This window comes from Anguilla anguilla, chromosome 16 (genome assembly GCF_013347855.1).
Source record: "Anguilla anguilla isolate fAngAng1 chromosome 16, fAngAng1.pri, whole genome shotgun sequence".
In the NCBI taxonomy this organism is placed as follows: Eukaryota; Metazoa; Chordata; class Actinopteri; order Anguilliformes; family Anguillidae; genus Anguilla; species Anguilla anguilla.
The window spans coordinates 33,555,075-33,576,703 of record NC_049216.1 but is presented as its reverse complement, the minus strand read 5'-3'; the positions used below and the strand labels follow the sequence as shown (position 1 = coordinate 33,576,703).

Below are 21,629 nucleotides of genomic sequence, written 5' to 3'. Positions count from 1 at the left end.
TGTTTTTTTTAAAAAGTGATCATCAAGTCAGATAGTCTTATGTCCAATGGAAAACTCTCCCAAAGTTTAGGGGCACAGACACAGTCAATGCACAGACAGTCGCCCTTTAGTTTTACCCTTGTCCTAGAAATAACCAGCCTTGTACAAATCAATGGCTTCCTTTAAGTGACCAAATTAACACAAACAGTGCCACTCTCCATCCATGAGAGAGAGGGGGGCAGGAGGGTATTGGAGTTGTCATGTGCCTAGAAATAAAAAAACTGCAAAAAAAAAAGTTTAGTTTAAAGAAAATTAAACACACCTTTTTTAATCTGTCATAAAGATCCTGAATGTAATTCTGAATAATAAAAATCAGACAGTGCAAAGGCCAAGTTCATTATGCAGTTAATCCTTCTGATACACAGAGCGCATACATGCCTCTTCTGTTGGCGAATAGCAGGCCTTGATGCCCCCGTGGCTGAGGTCAAAGGTGAAAAGTTCAGGGGTCAGAAAGTAAAATGCCTGCTGTGTGCTTCTTTCATCCCATGAACACAGGCAGCTGATTTCACTAATTAGTTCTTCCTGCAGGCTGAGGAATTGTGCTAATTAGCAAATCCAAGTGAGTGGGACAAAATACTGGGGCGAGCTTTTACTTTGTGAACCTGGATTTTCCACCTCTGTTCACCGACTACCCAGTGATTTTATTCATTCTTGTTACACTTATTTAATTAATTTCTTTATCTCTTAAAATATTTTTTTTTTTCTAATTTGCAGTTTTCCCAGTTATGTTTATGTACACTGATATTTTTTTCCCACAGTCCTCCTGCTGAGATGGACAGTCGTTGCTTCGGAGTGTTCCGAACAGGCAGACTGCACTGCACAGGACTGACCACACGAGGCGCTAGAGTACCTCCCACGCCCAGCGATACTCTGGCCAATTATACATTTAAATTACATTCAGGCCTTCAGGAGGTATTCTGACCCACACAAGTGCGTACAAATAGGCTCAGACAGTAAGAGCTGGCGCCAAGTCATTAGCCATTAATGCATGAATATCTTAGTGGCACATACATGAGCTTACAACATAAGGTGCAATGCCATAGAGGGGAAGTACAGGCCTGATAGATGTTTAGGGTTCAGCATTATACGAGCTGAGACGCCCTTTAAAACAGGTGTGTTTACATCACCTCATAGGACATTCTGACCCAGTCTCTACAGGCGCAGTCAAGCACCCCATTCACTGCACTGTGTTTTTAGCTGGACTGGCCTCCCAACAGGCCCCTATCTCACACCCTTATGAAATGCGAAGAAATTACCACCTTGTGCTACTGCAAAATGGCAATATTGCCCAAAGTGCACTTGTCCGTGGATGTGATATTCCAAACCTAACCCTCAGTCCAATACTGACTGAAACCGTTGAGACTAGAACGTCACATTAGCTAGTGGGAGGACTTAGCATTCAGACCTGGGTCAAATACGTATTTGTTTTGGATTCTGATATTTTTCTACGCATTACTGATCTTGTCTGGTGTAATGAAACCAATGAAATACTCTCAAAAAGCGCAAACCCCTGCCTTCTGGTCATACAGGCAGGCTCAGTTACACCAGGCAAGATCAACAGAGCACAGAAAAGTATTTGAATCCAAAGCAAATGCATATTTGACCCAGGTCGGTTAGCATGTTAGCACTGTGGGTAAGTCATGCATAGGGCGGCAGTGTAGCACAGTGGGTAAGGAACTGGGCTTGTAACCGAAAGGTTGCAGGTTCGATTCCGGGGTAAGGACACTGCCGTCGTACCCTTGAGCAAGGTACTTAACTGAAATCGCTTCAGTATATATCCAGCTGTATAAAATGGATACAATGTAAAATGCTATGTAAAAGTTGTGTAAGTCGCTCTGGATAAGAGCGTCTGCTAAATGCCTGTGATGTAATGTAATGTAATGTTAGCTTTGGTGAATGTTTGGAAAGACCTGCCCCTCTGACATTTCCAGACAGCCCTTATTGGATTTGTCTTTGAGCTGTCAGATAAGAGCTCACACTGCGGGCTTTCTTCAGATCGCTGACGAAGCAGACATTTTTTGCCCTTCTTTTTTTTCTTTTTTCCTGAGCAGATACCAAACACCGAACAACAAAAAAAAAGCTGCGTGCTCCTGTCACAACTACCGTTGCTGCGGTAAGCCTGCCCTTCTGAGCAGGTGCTGACTCACAATTAGAAACTTTTATATTTAAACTTTTATTTTTGGGAAATACAAAAAAAAACAAAAACGTCTCTGGCATTTCCTTTTGGTCTAAAAAAGAGAGTGCAGTGTTTGTTCACGGTGCGATTGAGTGTCATGGGCTCTCTCAGAGCCCCTGGGCTGGAGTTTTCAGACATTGCCGCAGTCTTGTTAGAGTGAAATGGTTCGGTAAGAGCTGGCAATGACGCCCCAACTTCTGCTCTTTTTATCTGGGGGCTCAGACAGCAAAAGCTGTTTAACTTCCTGTTCAGACACGCGGTCTGGGATGCGTGTTCATCCGCTGAGGCTGCTTGGGAGCGTGACTTTAGGGTTGTCCCTTATCTGGCCTGTGGCCAAGTGGGAAACAAAACGTTAATTATTAATTAGTTACTAGGGTGGCATGGCGGTGCATGGCACTGTTGCCTCACAGCAAGAACGTCCTGGGTTCAAATCTGGCCTGGGCCTTTCTGTGTGGAGTTTGCATGTTTTTCCTGTGTCCGTGTGGGTTTCTCCCGGTTACTCCGATTTCCTTCCACAGTCCAAAAACATGCAGGTAGGCTTATTGGAGACTCTAATTTACCCTTTGGTATGAGTGTGTAAGTGAATGGTGTGTGTGCCCTGCAATAGATTGGCGACATGTAGTCCTGCCTTGCGCCCAATGCACGCTGGGATAGACTCCAGCACCCACCCCCCACCCCCCCGTGACCTTGCTCAGGATAAGCAGGTATAGATCATGGTGGATGGATTCATTAGTTACTGCCTACTGCCATGCTGTGTAGTACTATAATGCAATGTAATTGAGTGGAATGTCTAATTTGTCAAATTATGAGATATATACATATGTACACATATCATCCCAAACTAATAATGCAAACATACTTTTGACTTAAAAAGGTGGGCACCCATTGTTTCATTTATTTTGTTCTGCATGCCACGTTAGATTCACACGTAGAATCCCTTGGCGTGTACTTCATAAATTCAGCTTTCAGTCGAGGTAATTTCGTAAAAACGGCATTCTGTCGAGAGAGTCCAACTAGACACATCTTGGCAAAATGACGGCAGCAAAAGTCATTTACATTTTTTTTTTTTTTTTTTTAGAAACATCCAGAGATTTTAGTTTATTTTTGTTTTTACAAATGGAGTAGAGGCCCTGGAGGAATGCTCATGCAAATGAGTAGAATGTTCAGTTGGACCCCCTGCCAGCTGATTGGCTCCCTACAGGAAACTGCTGTCAGCTGGAAAATAGCAGGGAATTGCTCCACAGGTCCCCTACTCTGAACAGGTAATAAACTGACTCACATTTATTAGCACTGATTGCAAAAACATCCTAATTGGTTGCTGAAAAGCAAAAACACTCAGCCCTTTAAATGCTTGACGACCCGGTTAATTATAATTGATAGCCGTGCTAATTTTAATTTTCAGTCTGACTTATTACAATCTCTTCTGTCTGTGTTCTGGTTAAATATGATGGACAGCCTGTATACCCAAGGTCCCTGCTTTGATGAGGGATGTATTGACACTGTAAAATATGATGTTATTATAAACACTATTATGATTATGATTGTATCTCCTGCTGCAAGGCCTTTGTTCCCACACAAAAAAAGACATTTGCCTGTGCTTAAAAGCTGGAGTTAGATTTTTTTTTGATCAATTCTATTCTGTTATTTTTCTTCTATTTAGGTGAAGTAGCTGGCATACAAGGAATTAAATAAACAATTTTCATAAATTACATATAGAAGTAAAATTACTGAAGTTGCTTTGAGAGTGTCCAAAATTACCCTGCTATTAATACAAATTAGAAATGTTATGAATTATATTGAGGAAATTCTAGTAAGACCGTCCATACATAAATTATGTAGAACTAAAAGACTAAATGCTAAAATACACTTTGGACTACATGAAATCAGGTGTTGTTATGATTCGACCGCACATTCATCTGTCTCTTGTGACTGTTCCGGAAAGATATCATCAGTCGATAGATTTTTTGCAAGGCTCCTGTTTTTGCTTGACATGCGTTTCTTTGATCTTGATAAAAATCCGATTTCTTCTGGCTCGTATAGAAACTTATGAAAGTTTAATGATGATTTGTTCTTTGTGTAGGGCTGTATGAAATATGATGCAACGGCTGCGGAACGGAGAACGGCAGGAGACACCGGAGGATGTGTGTGTGTGTTTTTTTTGTGTGTGCTTTATTTTTAAAAACCAAGCTTAGCAAGCTTTGTGAAAAATTGATTAGCGGTTCATGCTAATCACTTTTTTATGCAGACTGCCCTATTTAAAGAGTCACTTTGCATTTCACAGAGGGAAGCAAATTAAATTAAACCACAAACAAAGGAGCCTTTGTTTCTGTCAGGAAAGCTGATAATGAATTAAATATTTTAAGGTTTTTTTTTTTTCTCTCTGCACAGTTGTGGACGAATATTGTTGAGTTTCACAGTAGCGTGTGAATGAAACTGTCATTTCTGTTGCCATTTTAAACCATCCTCCTCTTAACAAGAGCAAGATTTTATAAATACTTTGTGGCGTTTTCCAAAAAAAATGAAACATTCATGAAGAGTGTTTGAAAGGGAAGTGTAAAAGAAGAACAGAATTAGGTTTACCAGTTAGAATGTGGGTGGTAGTGCGGGTTTAATGGTTAAGAAAGTGACAAGGACTCTGAGCAAGATACTTAACCCGAATTGCTTCCGCAGAAATGTCCGGCTGCATTAATGAGTGCTATGTTTAAAAAATGCAAGCGCTGTGTAATTCGTTCTGGACGAGAGCCTCTGCTGAAGGCCTGTAATACGGTGTAAACAGGAAGCTCTGGGGTTACAGGCTGTACCTGCGTATTAATATTCTCCGCAGCGAGGCTGTTTCTGTCCCTGGTGTAAACAGCCCCCCTTGACTGGGCCGATTTTTTATGAGGATGCTCCTGACCCAAGTGACCCCCCCCCCCACCCCCATCCCCCCCTCCCCATGGGAAATTATTCTCCCGGGGGAGAGGATATTAACTTCGTGCTCTGATTACCATACCTGCGTGCACCTGCTGGGTCTCCAGTCTCCAGTAAGTAAAATGATGTTAAATCTCGGCTGCAGACCGCAGAGCTGATCATTAACTCGATCGGTCTGCTGGAGTCAGACGAGCCGGAATGTTCTCTACGGGTGGAGGATTCGCCTTCTGCTTGCGTGAGCTGCCTTGGAACAGGCCGAAATTCTGGGGTTCTGACAATTCTGGGGTCCTGTTACAGATATAATACATACATATATATATATATATATATATATATATACTCCTGAACAGCCTGAATTCTTCACAGCTTGGATTCAAGAAGATACTGGAAATGTTTCATAGAGATTTTTGTCCATGCTGACTCGATAGCGTTATCCAGTTCCTGCATTCACATGATATTCAGTTAGTAAGAGTATGTAGGTCTTATGTGTGCAAAGAAAACATTGCCCACACCATTACAGCACCACCACCAGCCTACACCATTGACACAAGCCAGGATGGATCCATCAATTCATGCTGTTTGCGCCAAATTCTGACCCTGTCATCTGCATGTCACAGCAGAAACTGAGATTTGACAGACTGGGAGGCATTTTTCCAATCTTCAGTTGTCCAGTTTTGGTGATTGTTGCATACCTCATCTTCCTATTCTTAGCCGACAGGAGTTCTGTCTGGCCTGGTCTTCTGCTGCTGTAGCCCATCTGCTCGAAAGTTTGTTGTGTGTTCAGTGATGCCCTTCTGCGCGCCATTGCAAACAGCTGTTATTAGAGCATTTGTGCCTTTTCTGTTAGCTGGAGCAAGTCTGCCCATTCTCCTCTGACCTCTTTCATTAATAAGGAGTTTTTTTGGCCACAGAACTGCTGCTCTCTGGATATTTTCTGTTTATCACACCATTCTCTGTAAACTCTAGAGGCTGTAGTGCTTGAAAATCCCAGGAGGGCTGTACTGGTGTCTGGCTACACTAATAGGAAATGCATCACATAAACTGTGTTTTATCCTGGAGCAGACTGTAGGATCTACCTTGATTTACAACAGCATGGCTTCTGTATATGGGTCGCATTTTCTGTTAGACCCACCTGACAAAGGCCAACCCAAGTCTTGTGTCTTTGTGGCACATTTCAACAATTCACTTTGGAGCTGAGGGTGTTAAACTGCACTATACACAATTTCCATTTTTTGTAATTTGCCTTTTACCTGACAACAAAATAGTATGGTGATACTAAGGTCAGATTCTGTCCTTTTTCTTGTTTTTACCTTGATGCCCTTGAATGTACACATCACAGTACCTGATGTTGGGGTGTGTCGTGTTTGAGGTTCTGGAGCCTATCCCAGCATGCATTGGGCGAGAGGCAGGAATACACCCTGGACAGTTCGCCAGTACATCGCAAGGCACACACACACCATTAACTCACACACTCGTACCTGGGGGTCATATAAACTGTGAAATTAACCTAACCTGCATGTCTCTGGACTGTGGGAGGAAATCAGAGGACTTGGAGGAAACCAACAAATATAAAATAATCGAGGAGTTCTGTAAATTGTAATTGATGCAGTTAGCGCCGTCGCTGGGCATCGCCACGGCTGCAGAGGCGGTGTGGGTCCGAGGGGGAGGTACTGGCATCGAGTTTTTGGAGAGTTCTTGTGGGGGGGGGGGGGGGGGGCACAGAGAAGGGAAAAATAGGGTGGTGGAACCTGCATCCGCGGTGGCGCCATTGTTGTTCAGGTCTCTCAGGCAGGCATTCTCATCGCCTCGCTCCACCTGTCGTCATCTCCGACAAGCAGCACAAGGAGGAAAGCAGGGGATTATGAGTGCACACACGCGTCTCCCTCTCCCGGCTATAAATTGCTTCTGGGGCCTTCCTGGCTCTGATGGAGCCGTCCGCAGGTCTCTCAGGGGAGACTGAGCAGGGAGGGAGACGCCAGGTATCATTAAAACGGGGAGGGGGAGGAGGAGGAGGAGGAGGAGGAGGTGGGGGGGGGAGGTGAGCCGCAGGCGATTACGAGCACGCAGATGAGAATTTAGCATCACGCCCACCTCCCTCCACCTCCTTCTGCCTCCCTCCACCTCCCTCCACCTCCTTGTACAGGAGCCCTCTCCTTCCATCGATCTGACTTTCTAGCCGGTGTGTGTGTGTTGCACTGTGATAATGGAGACTTCTGGAACGCCTTCACTGCTTTTGAAGTGGACGTTTTTTGTGTTTTTGTGTGGAGGGGGCTTCTGCTGTGAGACTAGAACAGGGAGGTTGGTGGGGGAGGGGGAGGGGGAGGGGAGGGAGGCGGCACGGGGTTTTGATTTCACTGGGGACTTCTACTCTTAATTGTGTAATCAGCTTTCAGATTGTTCAGTTTATGCGATCCGAGGTTTTAGCGAAACCCATCAACACGTTCATGAATCACAGGTAATTACAGCTCCCGTGCCTCCGTATGAAATGTTTAAGAGCGAATTAGCGAACTGACCCAGAATGCTCGGCGGGAGAATGAAACCGTGCGCACACAGCAGCCCTCCAGGAACAGGCCTTCTCACACCTACAGGATGCTGGAATGAGAGCGAATCTCGGCGGTGGGCGGTGGGGGGGTTGGGGGGTTTGCGGTGGGCGGTGGGGGGTGGAGGGTGGTGGGCGGTGAGGTTTGGGGGCGGTGGGTGGTGGGGGGGTTTGGGGGTTTGTGGTGGGTGGTGGGGTTTGGGGGCGGTGGGTGGTGGGGGGGCTGGGGGGTGGGTGGTGGGCGGTGGTGGACGGTGGGTTGATGGGTGATAGGTGGGTGGGGTGATCGATGGGTGGGTGGGGGGGGGGTGAATGTGAGGCTCTGGAGGTATTTGTCTCATTCAGAGGTTTATTTGCACACTTGATATCCTGGAGCTGAGGGACTATGCGGTATCATCTATTTTAGAGCAGGCTGACTGTGGCCACAGTCCTGCCAAGAGAGAGAGGTAAAAAACACAGCATGTGCTTGTGCTTCAAGCACCTGTTTTTCTCTCTCTCTCTCTCTCTCCTTCTCTTCTCTTCTCTTCTCTGTGGTTCTCCTCTCTTCTCTTCTCCTCCTTTCCGGTGTCATCTCTGTGGAATGAATTTGTCTGTTCGTCCTCCACGTTTTCGTGCCTCTCTGCGCTCGGGCCGTGTTGAATAATTTGGTTCTGACGGCTGCGTTTGAGTCAGTTCTGGATGTGCCTTTGCGTGGAAGTGCTGAATTAAATATGAGCCTGGCTAATATGCCTGCTGCTTTCCGGTCTATTTACTCCTGAAGCAAACTCAGTACAAACGGTTATGTGTGTGTGTGTGTGTGTGAGTGAATGCCGGTATGTGTGTGTGTGTCTGTGTGTGCATAGGTGTGTGTGTGTGCCTGTGTGTGTGTGTGAATGTATGTCTGTGTGTGTACATGTGTGTGTGTGTGTGTGTGTGTGTATGAGTGTATGTGCATGTGTGTGTGTGTGTGCATAGGTGTGTGTGTGTATGTCCATGTGTGTGTGTGCGCGTGAGTGAGTGTGTGAACGCCTGTGTGTGTGTGCGTACGTGTGTGTGTGTATGCCTGTGCGTGTGTGTGCGTGCATGTGTGTGTGCGTGTGTGTGTATGCCTGTGCGTGTGTGCGTACATATGTGTGTGTGTGTGTGTGCCATAGGTGTGTGCGTACATGTGTGGGTGTGCGTTGGTGTGGTTGTGTGGGCATAATGCGTACGCTAGTATGTGAATACTTGAGTGAGTGTGTGCGACTGAGTGTGAGAATGTGTGTGAGAATGTGTGCTACAGTGAGTGTGTGAGTGCTTGTGCGACTGAGTGTGAGAATGTGTGTGAGAATGTGTGCTACAGTGAGTGTGTGAGTGCTTGTGTAAGAGTGCGTGTGCCATAGTGAGTGTGTGATTTTGTGACTGAGTGTGTGCGATAGTGGGTGTGTGAGTGCTTGTGTGAGTGTGCGAATGAGTGTGTGTGTGATAGTGGGTGTGTGAGTGCTTGTGTGAGTGTGCGACGGAGTGTGTGTGTGTGATAGTGGGTGCGGGAGTGTGTGACTGAGTGTGTGTATGATAGTGGGTGTGTGAGTGCTTGTGTGAGTGTGCGACTGAGTGTGTGTGTGTGATAGTGGGTGCGGGAGTGCTTGTGTGAGTGTGCGACTGAGTGTGTGTGTGATAGTGGGTCTGTGAGTGCTTGTGTGAGTGTGCGTCTGAGTGTGCGTGTGATAGTGGGTGCGGGAGTGCTTGTGTGAGTGCGACTGAGTGTGTGTGTGATAGTGGGTGCGGGAGTGCTTGTGTGAGTGTGCGACTGAGTGTGTGTGTGATAGTGGGTGTGTGAGTGCTTGTGTGAGTGTGCGACAGTGTGTGTGTGTGATAGTGGGTGCAGGAGTGCTTGTGTGAATGTATGACTGAGTGTGTGTGTGATAGTGGGTGTGTGAGTGCTTGTGTGAGTGTATGACTGAGTGTGTGTGTGATAGTGGGTGTGTGAGTGCTTGTGTGAGTGTGCGACTGAGTGTGTGTGTGATAGTGGGTGTGGGAGTGCTTGTGCGACTGAGTGTGTGCTACAGAACAGCGAGGGGCCGTGTGTTTTAAGAGCAGTTAAGTGGCTGTAGGGGCGTGGTGGGGTCTTAGTGGGGTACAGCAGTCCTGCTGGAGTGAGCCCCCAGTCTCCGCCTCTCCTGTTGGATCCCCTTATCTTGGTCTGCAGCTTTGTTCCGTCGCATTAAGAGCCTGTGCGGCGCCCCCCCCCCCCCCACAATGTCCTCCGCTCCATTTTTCCTGGAAAAAAGCAATAGCAGAGATTTCTCTTCCTCTCCCCGGGAAGAGAAGCCCCCTCTCGTCTAAATATAGGACCTTTCAGACGGCCTTCACTCTGAGGGGGGTTATTAATAATTGTGTTCCTTCTTCCCTCACAATGAGGCTCCCGCCCGTCCGCTTCGGCAGCTGCAAGAATGAAGATATTCAGCGTTCGGAAGCTTGTGATTATGCCTGTGAGGCCTGTGAACGCTGACGCTTTCCCCTCCTCCTCCTCCTCCTCCTCCTCCTCCTCCTCTTCTTCTCTCTTCTTCCTTTCATCAACAAATCAACAACTCAATCATCAAAAAATGAAGAAGAAGAAGAAGAAGAAGAAGAGGGTGAAGAAGAAGAAGCACAACAACAACAACAACAACAACAACAACAACAACAACAACAGCACTTTATTTTGTACAGAGCTTTTTTAGGCCACGAGTATAGAAAGTGCTTTTGAAATAATTTAGAAATAATACAATGAAACAGAATAAACCTTGATTGGTTGAAATTCCAGCTACCAGTTTGAGGCGGAATCCAGCTGGACTGAACTTCCGCTCCAGCTGGATACCATCTGGAATTTGCCGCTGGGCTGTTGTTTTTGCCAAGCCTGCCCACCACCACGATCTTGCCAGCGCAGTTGCTATCTCAACCATCTTGTTGCCGGCTTGACGATCTCCGAAAACCAGCTTCATGCCAACTGGACCAGCTTAAAACCGGAGTGTAGCACAATGGGTAAGGAACTGGGCTTGTAACCGAAAGGTCGCAAGTTCGATTCCCGGGAAAGGACACTGCCGTTGTACCCTTGAGCAAGGTACTTAACCAGAATTGCTTCAGTATATATCCAGCTGTATAAATGGATACAATGTAAAATGCTACGTAAAAGTTGTGTAAGTCGCTCTGGATAAGAGCGTCTGCTAAAATGTAATAAAACCAGACTGAAACCAAACTGGAACTATCGCTGGGGAAGCGTTAACGTAAGACACTGAGAAGCATTAGTCACTGTCCTCAGTAATCAGGAGTGTTGAACAAAGGAGGTTCTTTTAAGATGTCTGACCCCTGCTGTCAATTAAAAACTCAAGTTTACCGTTTCATATATAGCAAAAATTTCATTGCAAACTGAATTTAACACGAAACATTTTTTTGTGTTTATTTTTACCTCAAACTCAGTCCTGCTGTGAACTGCGCTGAATTTCAGTGAGGAACGGTACAAGCCTCGGAGGGCTGGAGGTGATTGGTTGGTGAGCTCGGGGCCCGGCTCTCTCATTGGTCTTTTTGTGTTTTGTGCCTGCGGCCTATTCTTTGAATCTGATTGGCCACTGTCAGCAGAGGAAGAATGATGAAATTCCAGTTCACTGGAATTTACTGGAACTTTGTGGGTCAACATGAGCCACAACGCTGTTTTTTTATGACCTCCTTCCCTCAGCACCATCATCCCTTTCAGTCCCTGATTTGTTTTAAATCACCTAACAATAGCTGGCACTGTGCCAGAGCTGGTGCCTGTTGACCGATTTAGAGGATACAGGTGGCAGTGTGGCAGCGTCCATTGTCTCTGTTTTGAAAGTGCCCACGTGCAAGCGTCCCAAATGACATTACAGACATTTAGCAGACGCTCATATCCAGAACGATTTACACAACTTTTTATTTATTAATTAATTAATTTTTTAATTTATTTTTACATTGAACCCATTTATACAGCTGGATATATATTGAAGCAATGCAGGTTAAGTACCTTGCTCAACTGTAAAGTTCCTTACCCATGATATTACAAGGATGCCATGCTGTAATTAAAATAAATCAAGAAGATTGCTCTCAATAAAACAAGAAAGACGAGAATATTCTCCCAAATATCTTTGGGAGGCAGTGTAGTATAATGGGTAAGGTACTGGGCTTGTAGCCTAGAGGTCATAGGTTCGATTCCTAATGTTAAAAGTTCCTAATTTCTTGTGGTCGCGCGTACTTCATAATCTACGGTACGCTGCTGCGCGCGCGAATTCCATGTCTATTAGTTGCATTACGGTAAGCGTGGAGATTCTGTCGGATCTCGGACGTGTTTCCAAAACCACAGCAAAGCGATGTAAATACATCAACCGCAAGACAACCGCGTACTGTCCAGCTACTGTTTGGAAGAAATCAGAGGGTTTCCTACTGGACTAGTATGCTTTGAGCCTGTGAGTGATTATTTTTTTCCTCAGCATTTATCTTTTAACATTTATAAAAGAAAATGTACACGTGCTTGAAAAAAATCATCTAGGCTACTGTTGTTCGTGCTCTATGATTGTGTGGGTCCTACTTCTAACAGTTTTACCTGTTGTTCTACCTTGTTATTCCTGAGTTTAACCATTGCTTAATTTAACAAATGTGTAACAGAATGCGCAATTGTGTTGGCTAGCGAAGCAAGAGTAAAGTTGAGATTTTTGACTGAACTTGTAATGCCGTGTTCTAGAATACAAAATATTCCTCCTCGATTGTCTATATATTGCAGTATTTTTTATTTCAGAACTATTTGAACAGAACTGTGTTACATGTTTTGGTTTGGAATTACAGAAATTAGCTTGATTTAAGCTAACACCTTGAAGGAACGAATTCACGATTTAAGAAATAATTAACTTAAGGAAGAAGCAGAAACCTCTTAGGCTACTCCTGGAGGAAGATATCTGGTTAGAATGAGTATTTTGATAATGCTTTGGAAAGAAAATGAAATTATAAGCAATGCGTTAATTAGTCTAAAACTGAGTCTTATGGACTTGTGTGCTTTAGATTGCATTACGATTAAACAATTTAGGAGCGTGGGTGTAGCTACTTGGTGTTTTCTTTACCACGATTGAGAGACTGCTTTGCCATCTGCGTGTGCTCGTGTCGTCGCTTTCCGTCAAAGCAATGTAACATTTCTGCCAGTACCAATGTTTTTTTCTTTCTTCAGACGGAACAGCGCGACATTTGCTGATACAATTACCTTCTGTTTGACAACTGTTCTTGCTTATGCCGAGGGACAAAATGAGCATTCGCGGAAACTCAAATGCGTGTGGCATATTGATGTGTTCTGTACGGACTGAACGCAGCCAATTCTGTGTTTAAAAGCAATGCTTTGGATGTTTGAAGTTAAAACAATACCGGTTGCTATTTAAGCTAGTGATTAGACGCGTGCTTTTCACATTATGGAAATAAAAACCCCATTCATAAATACTTTAGATATACATGCTTATATGGGAAGCATTATAAGATTTACAAATTAATGATTTTACCATTTTATAAGGGATTATATTGTTCATTTTAATTCAGTTTCCAATTTGTTTCAAAGAACGGAACACGGAAATCCCACACCATAGGTCAAGTCAGTAAGATTTATCTACCGATTCCCCTTCCCTGTTTCTTTTGTCAGTGACGCAAAGGATTACCTATTTACTCGTAAAATTCCAACATTATCCAACCGAATACGTGAACATAAGCCATGTCCAAATCTCCCCTGAATTGTGTGGTTTGCAGTAATCCCTGTGCTCATTCACATGTCATCAGTTAATACATAAATCAGTTAATACCTCAGTTAATACAGCACATACAGAATTTAATTCTGCTCTTTATTTGCAGTATTTTGCAGTGTTGCGCTGTTGCCCTGATAGACGCTCCTGCTGGTTCGCACCCATCAGGAACCTCGCAGTGCTTCCTTGTTTTTTTATTAAAAAAGGCACACGTATTTAAGTCGACAGTTTAAAGACGGTTGAAGGCACATTTTAATGTCTGCGGTTGACTGCGCAACATGTCATAATAGCATGTTCAAACAGAATAGTTGCGTTTGGTCTCTTTGCAGAGGCCAAAGATTGCTAGGCTTGATTCGTTGCGTAATCTGTCTCGCTCTCCGTTGGGGATCCCGTTTATGTTGCCTGAAAAGAAAACAGGCTTTGAGAGAAGATCGTTCACACTCGAGAGTTCTCAAAAACCGGTCACTTTTAGCTGGAGTTCCCACCAACCGAAGCTCCCGCAGCTGCTGTTGTTGCGCGTGCCTGACTGTGTGTTATGCTGGGTGTTGTAGACGCAGATTGTATGACCATCCGAGGGCCAGTTTAACGTTCTAAAGGGGCGTTTCATGTGTGTTTTGGACAAGTATCGACGTGTCATTGCACAGCGGTCTTCCTCAGCATAGCAACATGTATCCAAATTCTTTTCTCTGTTCTCCTCTTTTCTGGTGCAGTCTGGTGAGTCAATTAAGGTGAGGTAAATGGACTGCATTTATATAGCTCTTTTATCCAAAGTGCTTTACAACTGATGCCTCTCATTCACCAGAGCAGTTAGGGGTTAGGTATCTTGCTCAGGGACTCTTCGACACGCCCATGGCGGGAATCGAACCGGCAACCCTCCGACTGCCAGACAACCGCTCTTACCTCCTTAGCTATGTCGCCCCAATGTGAGGTGTTGTACAACCAATGATAGAGTGGGTGGGAGGGCCAAAGCATCTACAGGACTGGAGTTAAACCTGCATACACTGCGGCCCTCCAGGACTGGAGTTAAACCTGCAAGCAGTGCGGCCCTCCAGGACTGGAGTTCAACATGCAGACACTGCGACCCTCCAGGACTGGAGTTAAACCTGCAGACACTGCGGCCCTCCAGGACTGGAGTTAAACCTGCAGACACTGCGGCCCTCCAGGACTGGAGTTAAACCCGCAGACGCTGTGGCCCTCCAGGACTGGAGTTAAACCTGCAGACACTGTGGCCCTCCAGGACTGGAGTTAAACCTGCAGACACTGCGGCCCTCCAGGACCGGAGTTCAACATGCAGACACTGCGGCCCTCCAGGACCGGAGTTAAACCCGCAGGCACTGTGGACCTCCAGGACTGGAGCTGAACTTTATTTAACTGGCTGTACTGCTGGAGACATTCAGCTTGTGTACTTCTGTCAAAGGCACAACAGCCGTGACCCGGTCAGCATTTCAGCCTATTTGATTACAAATCCATGGTGGGATAGATTTTCTTATTGTCCTTCAGGAAGTTATTTTCGTCTCATTTACGAGTGTGTTGTCCAAAAGACAATTAAGACATCACAATCTGTAATACGAGCTTTGTAAACCGAGTTAAAACCCATGATAAGCACAATGATACAATACTATTATGTTCTGTTTCTATTAATAACATCTCTGGTTTCATGCAGCTCTCTTTTGGAAATGCGCTGACACCCGTGCGGTGTGAAGTCATTTACGTCCTTCTACAATTTACGACTGGCGTCGCAAACATTTGCCCCGCGAGAATCCCACCTGCCGTTTCCGTTTCCGTTTGGCTCCTTGAACCTTCCCACCAATCACAGCAGTGATTAGAATCTTCCTGCCAATCACAGCAGTGGATGGCACCCTTCCCACCAATCGGAGCAGCAGTTAGAACCTTCCCACCGTTTATAGTAGGGGTTATGACCTTCCCACAAACCACAGCAGCGGTTAGAGCCTCCCCACCAATCATAGCAGCGGTTAGAATCTTCCCACCAATCACTGCAGTGGTTAGAAGTGGCATAGTGGGTTGGGGGGGGGGGGGGTGGGGGGTGTGGGGCAGGTAGTCTCAAAGGCACTTCACAGACTTTGCTAACCTCCAACTACTAGTGGAGGATGTACATTAGCTCTATGGCTTTAACTGGTTTACTTGGAGAGGAGGTCAACTACAGCACTGATCTCGGCTCCATTAACTGTAGATCAGCCTAGGGAGTCCTGGCAGGGGGTGGGGGTGGGGGTGGGGGTGGGGGAGGGGTGAAGTGGGTGGAGGGGGGTGCCAGAACTGGGTGATGGTAGCGCCTCTGGATACCCACACCATTGTGGGGTTTTTTTGTTTTGTTTTTGTATTTATTTCATGCCAGTCCAGGTTAAATTCATCACCGCTTGCATCCCAGCTTTCAGTTCTTCCCGCCTCTTTTATGGAAAAACCTCATCCCGTGGTTGTATTTGTTTTTTCTTTTTCTTTCCCTCCTTCTCTTCTTCGTGACGCGTGTTTTTCTTCCTTCTCGTTTCTCGACCCGGTGTTTAATGGCCCAGCTTCGCTGTAGTAATGAGGCTTGTAGTATGCGTTGACCCTTTAGTGTCCTGCTTGGCTCAGCTGTGTCGCTCTGCTCTGCTCTGCTCTGGGTCTGTTGCCATGCTTAGCTCAAGACCTGTATTTATACAGGAAGTCAGATTGAGACCTCGGTCTTTTATACAGTCTGTGGGTCAGAACTGTATAATTACACTCTTGCAGATAAATACACAATAGCATATATACTGTATGCACCTATAACACTAATGCACGCATTCTCTCTCAGAATTAAACGGTTGAACTCCAGTGGAAGGTAGGTTTGAAACTTATGCGGGTTTTCTGTATTTAGACGTGGATGAAGTCAAATCTAATGAAATCAAAGTAAAATAAATTCATAAGTTAATACATTTTTTTTTTCAAGATTGAAAGTGCTTCACGTAGTAAAGATAAAAAGGTCCATAAAAGTGCTACAGCAGCGCTGAAAACAGTAGAAAGACAATAACAATAAAAATAAAAATGTTTAAAACCATGAATAATAACAAGAATCCTAGCAATACAAACAATAGTAGTGATAAAAAAGTAAAATAAAGCAGAGGCAATAAATGTAAAAGTAGGTAAATAAAAGAAATGAAAGTCAGGTAAAAATAAAAATATATTTCTTGAAAATAAACAAACAATAAACGGCAATGACAGTGAAGTGAATTAAGTGAAATAATAAAAGTAGAAGTAGAACGCTAAACTAAAAAGCTTTTTTTTTTCGTGATGGTGTCTCCATCTGGGGAAGGCGCTTGGCTTATAATCGGCTGAGCCTGGTGCTCCACGGCTGTGGGAGAAGGCGCAGTGTGAGGCCAGTTTATTTGTGTTTTAAACAATCCAATAATCGCCATGGCAGCGGGATCAGCTCGCGGTATTTAATTCCTTGCGGTTGGCACCGGAAGCCTAACAATGTCAACCGCGAGTTCGGAGTGTGATCGTAACAAGACGCGCATTAGCCTGTGGGCGGGGGGAGCCTTGCAGATACTGAAAAATACTAATAGGTTGCGCTCATTTCAACCTTATGGGGCGTTAAGGGAGACGTGTAGAGATCTGAGGAATTCATTATGGTTTCAAATTAGAAGAGAGAGATCGCCGTCGGCATGTGACGCAATTTCAGTGAAGGCAGTGTGTGAGAACCCGGCGGTATTGTGGCTTTCGCTTGTCTAAAACATTGATTTGTTTTTTTGGCTGGACCGCAACAGCGGGGCCGGCCCTACAAATGCGAATGTCTGTGACTGAGTGACTGAGTGATGAAGTTACACCAATAATCGGCCAAGTTATGAAGTTACACCATTGGTCGGCCAGATGAAGTGTTTTAGGTCCAGCCATATACTAGGTTTTGACCTGGTCTTGTTTTTTTTTTTTTTTTGCTGAGTGTAGGTCTTGGAAAGAGGAAAGATTTAGGGGTTGATTTTAATAGCCGGACACTGCAGTAATTTGCTCTGTGACAGTTTTGCCCCTGCTTTTCTTTGTGTTTTCTTTAGTGCCCCTCATTGGCTGTGCAGGTGTGATGTACAGGTATGTAAATGCAGGTGTGAAGGGTCCTGCTGGTCTCTGCCGTGGAAATGTCATGGCGATCGTTCATTTGTATCCACCCTGTAGGGGACAAGAGTGCCCCCCGGTCGGGAATCAAACCCGCAGCCTTCCGGTTACAAAGCCAGCTCCCAAATTATTACCCCAAAGTGGGGGGGTGGGGGGGGGGGTACAATCTGGATCCCATATGCCAGGGAGGTTCCAACTGCCTTCTGGAGTCTACGACCCATTTAATGAACAAAAAAAATATTTCTAGGGAAAAAAAAAAAATGCCTCAAATTAAAATGTTGGCTTATGCGTGTTCGGATTTAGAATATAAATGGTTCCTGAGATGTCAGACCAACTGCGTGTGCGCTATCGCTGACGCTGTAGCTAACGCTGTCGCTAGCGCTGTAGCTAATGCTGTCGCTAGCGCTGTAGCTAATGCTGTCGCTAGCACTGTCGCTAGCGCTGTAGCTAATGCTGTTGCTAGCACAGTAGCTAACGCTGTAGCTAGCGCTGTAGCTAACGCTGTCGCTAGCGCTGTAGCTAACGCTGTCGCTAGCACTGTCGCTAGCGCTGTAGCTAACGCTGTAGCTAATGCTGTAGCTAGTGCTGTAGCTAATGCTGTCGCTATCGCTGTAGCTAGCGCTGTAGCTAATGCTGTAGCTAATGCTGTAGCTAGCGCTGTAGCTAGCGCTGTAGCTAACGCTGTAGCTAATGCTGTAGCTAGCGCTGTAGCTAGCGCTGTAGCTAGCGCTGTAGCTAACGCTGTGCGCATACCGAGCGCGGGGTTTTAATTTGACCAGTGTGAAGGCTAATAGAACGGTTATTTCGGTAATGTGCGTAACATAAAGCCAGTCATGTCCTTACGTCCTGTCCCAGCGCCCACATTCCTGCCAGCCTGATCCCCGTGAGCTTACGAGCCCGCGGGAGGGTGGGGGGGGTCAGCCCGGGTGGGGGGGGGTCAGGCCGGGGGGGGGCACGGTCACAGTTTCGCTCTCCACACGCGTGGCTCTCAGCCAGCGGTGGTGGTCCATGCCCGGAATACTCTGATCAGGATGGGGGGGTCGGGGGGGGGGAAACAGATGGTGACCTCATTTATATTTTCCTGTGCGTCTCCTCCTGTTTTTCAGCCTCTTGTTTTTTTTTTTTTGTCACGGTAGAACATTCCCTGCGTGAAGACCGACATTCCTGTTGTGCCGACTGGAACGACGGCCTTGTTATTAACAGAGTGTTTGTCGTCTTTTTTTTTTTCCCCCCGGCTGATTCACTGACGCGCTTCAGCTGTGAGGTGTGTGAACTCGTATCGGGGGGGGTGGAGTGGAGTGGGATGGGTGGGGGGTTTGTTTGGAAGGCTTGTTTTGCACACTCAGGATGAGGTCCTTGCTGCGTGTGTCGATACTGCCTGATCGCCTCAGGCCTGTTCAGAGTGAGGGTTGATACGGGCAGCATGCGGCCAGCCTATGGCGTTTCTGCAAAGCCGCTGACGAGAGAGAGAGAGAGAGAGAGAGAGAGAGCTTTCCCACCTCAGCCAATCAGAATCGAGTAGGAGTGTTAATCCCGTGTGGGTCACGTGACCTCAGCCCGCTCTCGCACGGGCTCCCGAAACGTCTCGTTTTACTGCTGTGTGCCAGAGAGGGGTCGGAGACCCCGCGGGCCCGATTACACCCAGGGGTTCCCGAAAAATTCTGACTGCATCAGGATTTTACACTCTTCTTCTCTTAATTATTTAATTAGCACTGTCATTTTTAAAATTTTATTATTCAACTTTTTTTAAATCAAGAGATGCAGCTGCACAGCACGTGCACACGTGTACTCTTGGTGTAAATGTTTTATCGTAGTCGAATATAGGACTGCACCAGCGCACACGCATCCCATCCCTCCAGCTGTGAAGTTGTGCTTCTCTGCATCTCACCCCACTGAGAAATAATCCCCCATAATCCCCTGCAGGGGAGTGTGGCAGAATGAGCGGCCTCTCTCTCTCTCTCGCTCTCTCTCTTTCTCTCTCTCTCTCTCTCTTTCTGTCTCTCTCTCTCTCTCTCTCTCTCTCTCTCTCTCTCTCTCTTTCTCTCCCGCTCTCCCCCCTCTCTCTCTCTCCCCTTGATGACGCGGCAGGCTTACGGTGTCAGAACAGCCTGCGGGCCAGCAGTGGGGAGTGAGTTTGGAAATGGGACCGAAGGGATGGGGGTTCAGGTTTTTGGGCAGCTTCTGTGCCCTCGTATCCTGAGCTGTGTGTCAGGTTTGTGTTGCAGGATTTTGTAAAAATCCAAGCTGTGCAAATCACCTCAGGGTAAAAAAAAAAAAAAAAGCATCTCCGCTTCTGCCGTAGATTCTGTTCCGCCAGTGGGATTGCTTTTAAAATTGCTGTCTTCCTTTTTTTTTTTGATTTCTTCTATATTTGGCACCCAACATGGGGCTGTTCATATCCAATTCCCACCCTCGTTTGAAAAGTCAAATTACCGCAACCGCGGTGGCGTTCATGCGCGAATCCCGCTGAAGATTCGGCGAAGTGGAGTGTATAAAATCACCGTCTTTAGCTGCATCCAGTCTGTTTGTGTTCTGTTCTTCTGTTTTTGGCTGGACCGCAACAGCGGGGGCCAGCCCTACAAACGTGAATGTCTGTGACTGAGTGAGTGACTGAGTAAATGATGAGGTTACACCATTGGTCGGCCGAGTTATGAAGTCGCACCATTGGTCGGCCCGGTCCAGCCGTACACTAGGTATTGACCTGGTCTTGTTGTTCTGTTCTTCTGTTTCACACACATGCCACATCTGTGCCGTGCCCATGTGACCTGTGACCTGTGACCTGTGTGGGTCGTGACCTCTCTCTAACAGGAAGTGGACGTCTTCCCCCCCCCCCTGCGGGTCCGGGGGTGGGGGAGGTGACAATGACAGTACAGGCAGACAGACAGACAGACAGGCAGGCGGACGGACAGACAGACAGACAGACAGACAGACAGACAGGCTGGCTGGCAGTCAGGCAGACAGACAGGCAGAGAGACAGACAGATAGACAGGCAGACAGACAGGCAGATAGACAGACAGACAGACAGACAGACAGACAGGCTGGCTTGCAGTCACGCAGACAGACAGGCAGAGAGACAGACAGATAGACAGGCAGACAGACAGGCAGACAGACAGACAGACAGACGGGCAGGCAGGCAGACGCCCCCAGTTAAAAAAAGGGGGACGGGAGACTGTGTGATTGAAAGCCGCCATTTTATTTGACACTGAACTGAAGGACCCGTCGTATAAACGTGAGGCTATCAGGCGGCCGGACGGGACGAACGCAGGGCAGCTTTTATCTCTCCTGGGGGAGCGCTCCGTGCCTCTCCTGTTTTTTGACTGATTCGTTGGTGCGTATTTATTCTGGACGGGCGCTGATTCCATAACAAAAGCAGCCCTTTTCCAGAGATTGGCGGCGTTTCGCAATGTTTGTTTTTACTGGACGTCTGCTTCTGTGGACACAGGCCCCTCTGCGCCGCGTTCGGCTCGGGGTGAAATGAAGGTCAAGCGCGGGGGGGGGGGACATTCGACCGCTGAAAACCCCCCCCCCCCCCCTCCCTTTCTGCCTCAAAAACCCAGGTGATTCTTTTGTGTGCTGACGCAGGGCTGTGTAGAGAGATGTAACCCCAAACCCCCCAGCCTCCCCCCCCCCCCCCCACCTCCCCCCCCACCCCGCCACGCTCTAGAGATTTGGCGATCGGTGTTCGCGGGTTTCCTCGCGATGCGACGAGAGGCTGTGGGAATTCCCTGCCCTGGTCCGGCCGGGCGGAGTTAGCGGACTCTGGGGGGTTCTATCGCGGCTCGTTGGCATGGACGCGAGCGTCGCTCGCCTGTTTTTGACCTGTTTGGTTGGGACCTCTTTGAAGTCAGAACTGGGGAAACTGCTATAGTATAAGAGAAAAGAAAAAACGACTTAATTTTTGTTTTCTGCGGGGCTGTGCCAGTGTCTCATCTGTACACCTCCTTAATCACAGTGTGACGACTCCACCACAAACATAACGAAGTATTATCTATGTAGGAAAAGGAGGAAACAACTTGGCGGCAGTGTAGTATAATGGGTTAGGAGCTGGTCTTGTAACATAAAGGCTACAGGTTTGATTCCCAGGTAGGACACTGCCGTTGTACCCTTGAGCAAGGTGCTTAATTTGCATTGCGTCAGTATATACCCAGCTATAGGA

At 46.6% G+C, this 21,629-nt stretch overlaps 1 protein-coding gene across 1 annotated transcript in view; it reads left to right on the top strand.

The window, feature by feature from the left end:
- The first annotated feature begins 11,942 nt into the window (after positions 1 to 11,942).
- Positions 11,943 to 21,629, top strand: part of LOC118215763 (tumor protein p53-inducible protein 11-like) — a 55,809-nt gene continuing 46,122 nt past the window's right edge. Inside the window, exon 1 of the mRNA XM_035396746.1 lies at positions 11,943 to 12,082. The gene's annotated coding sequence lies outside the window, so the exon portion shown is untranslated. The remainder of the gene's footprint in view (positions 12,083 to 21,629) is intronic.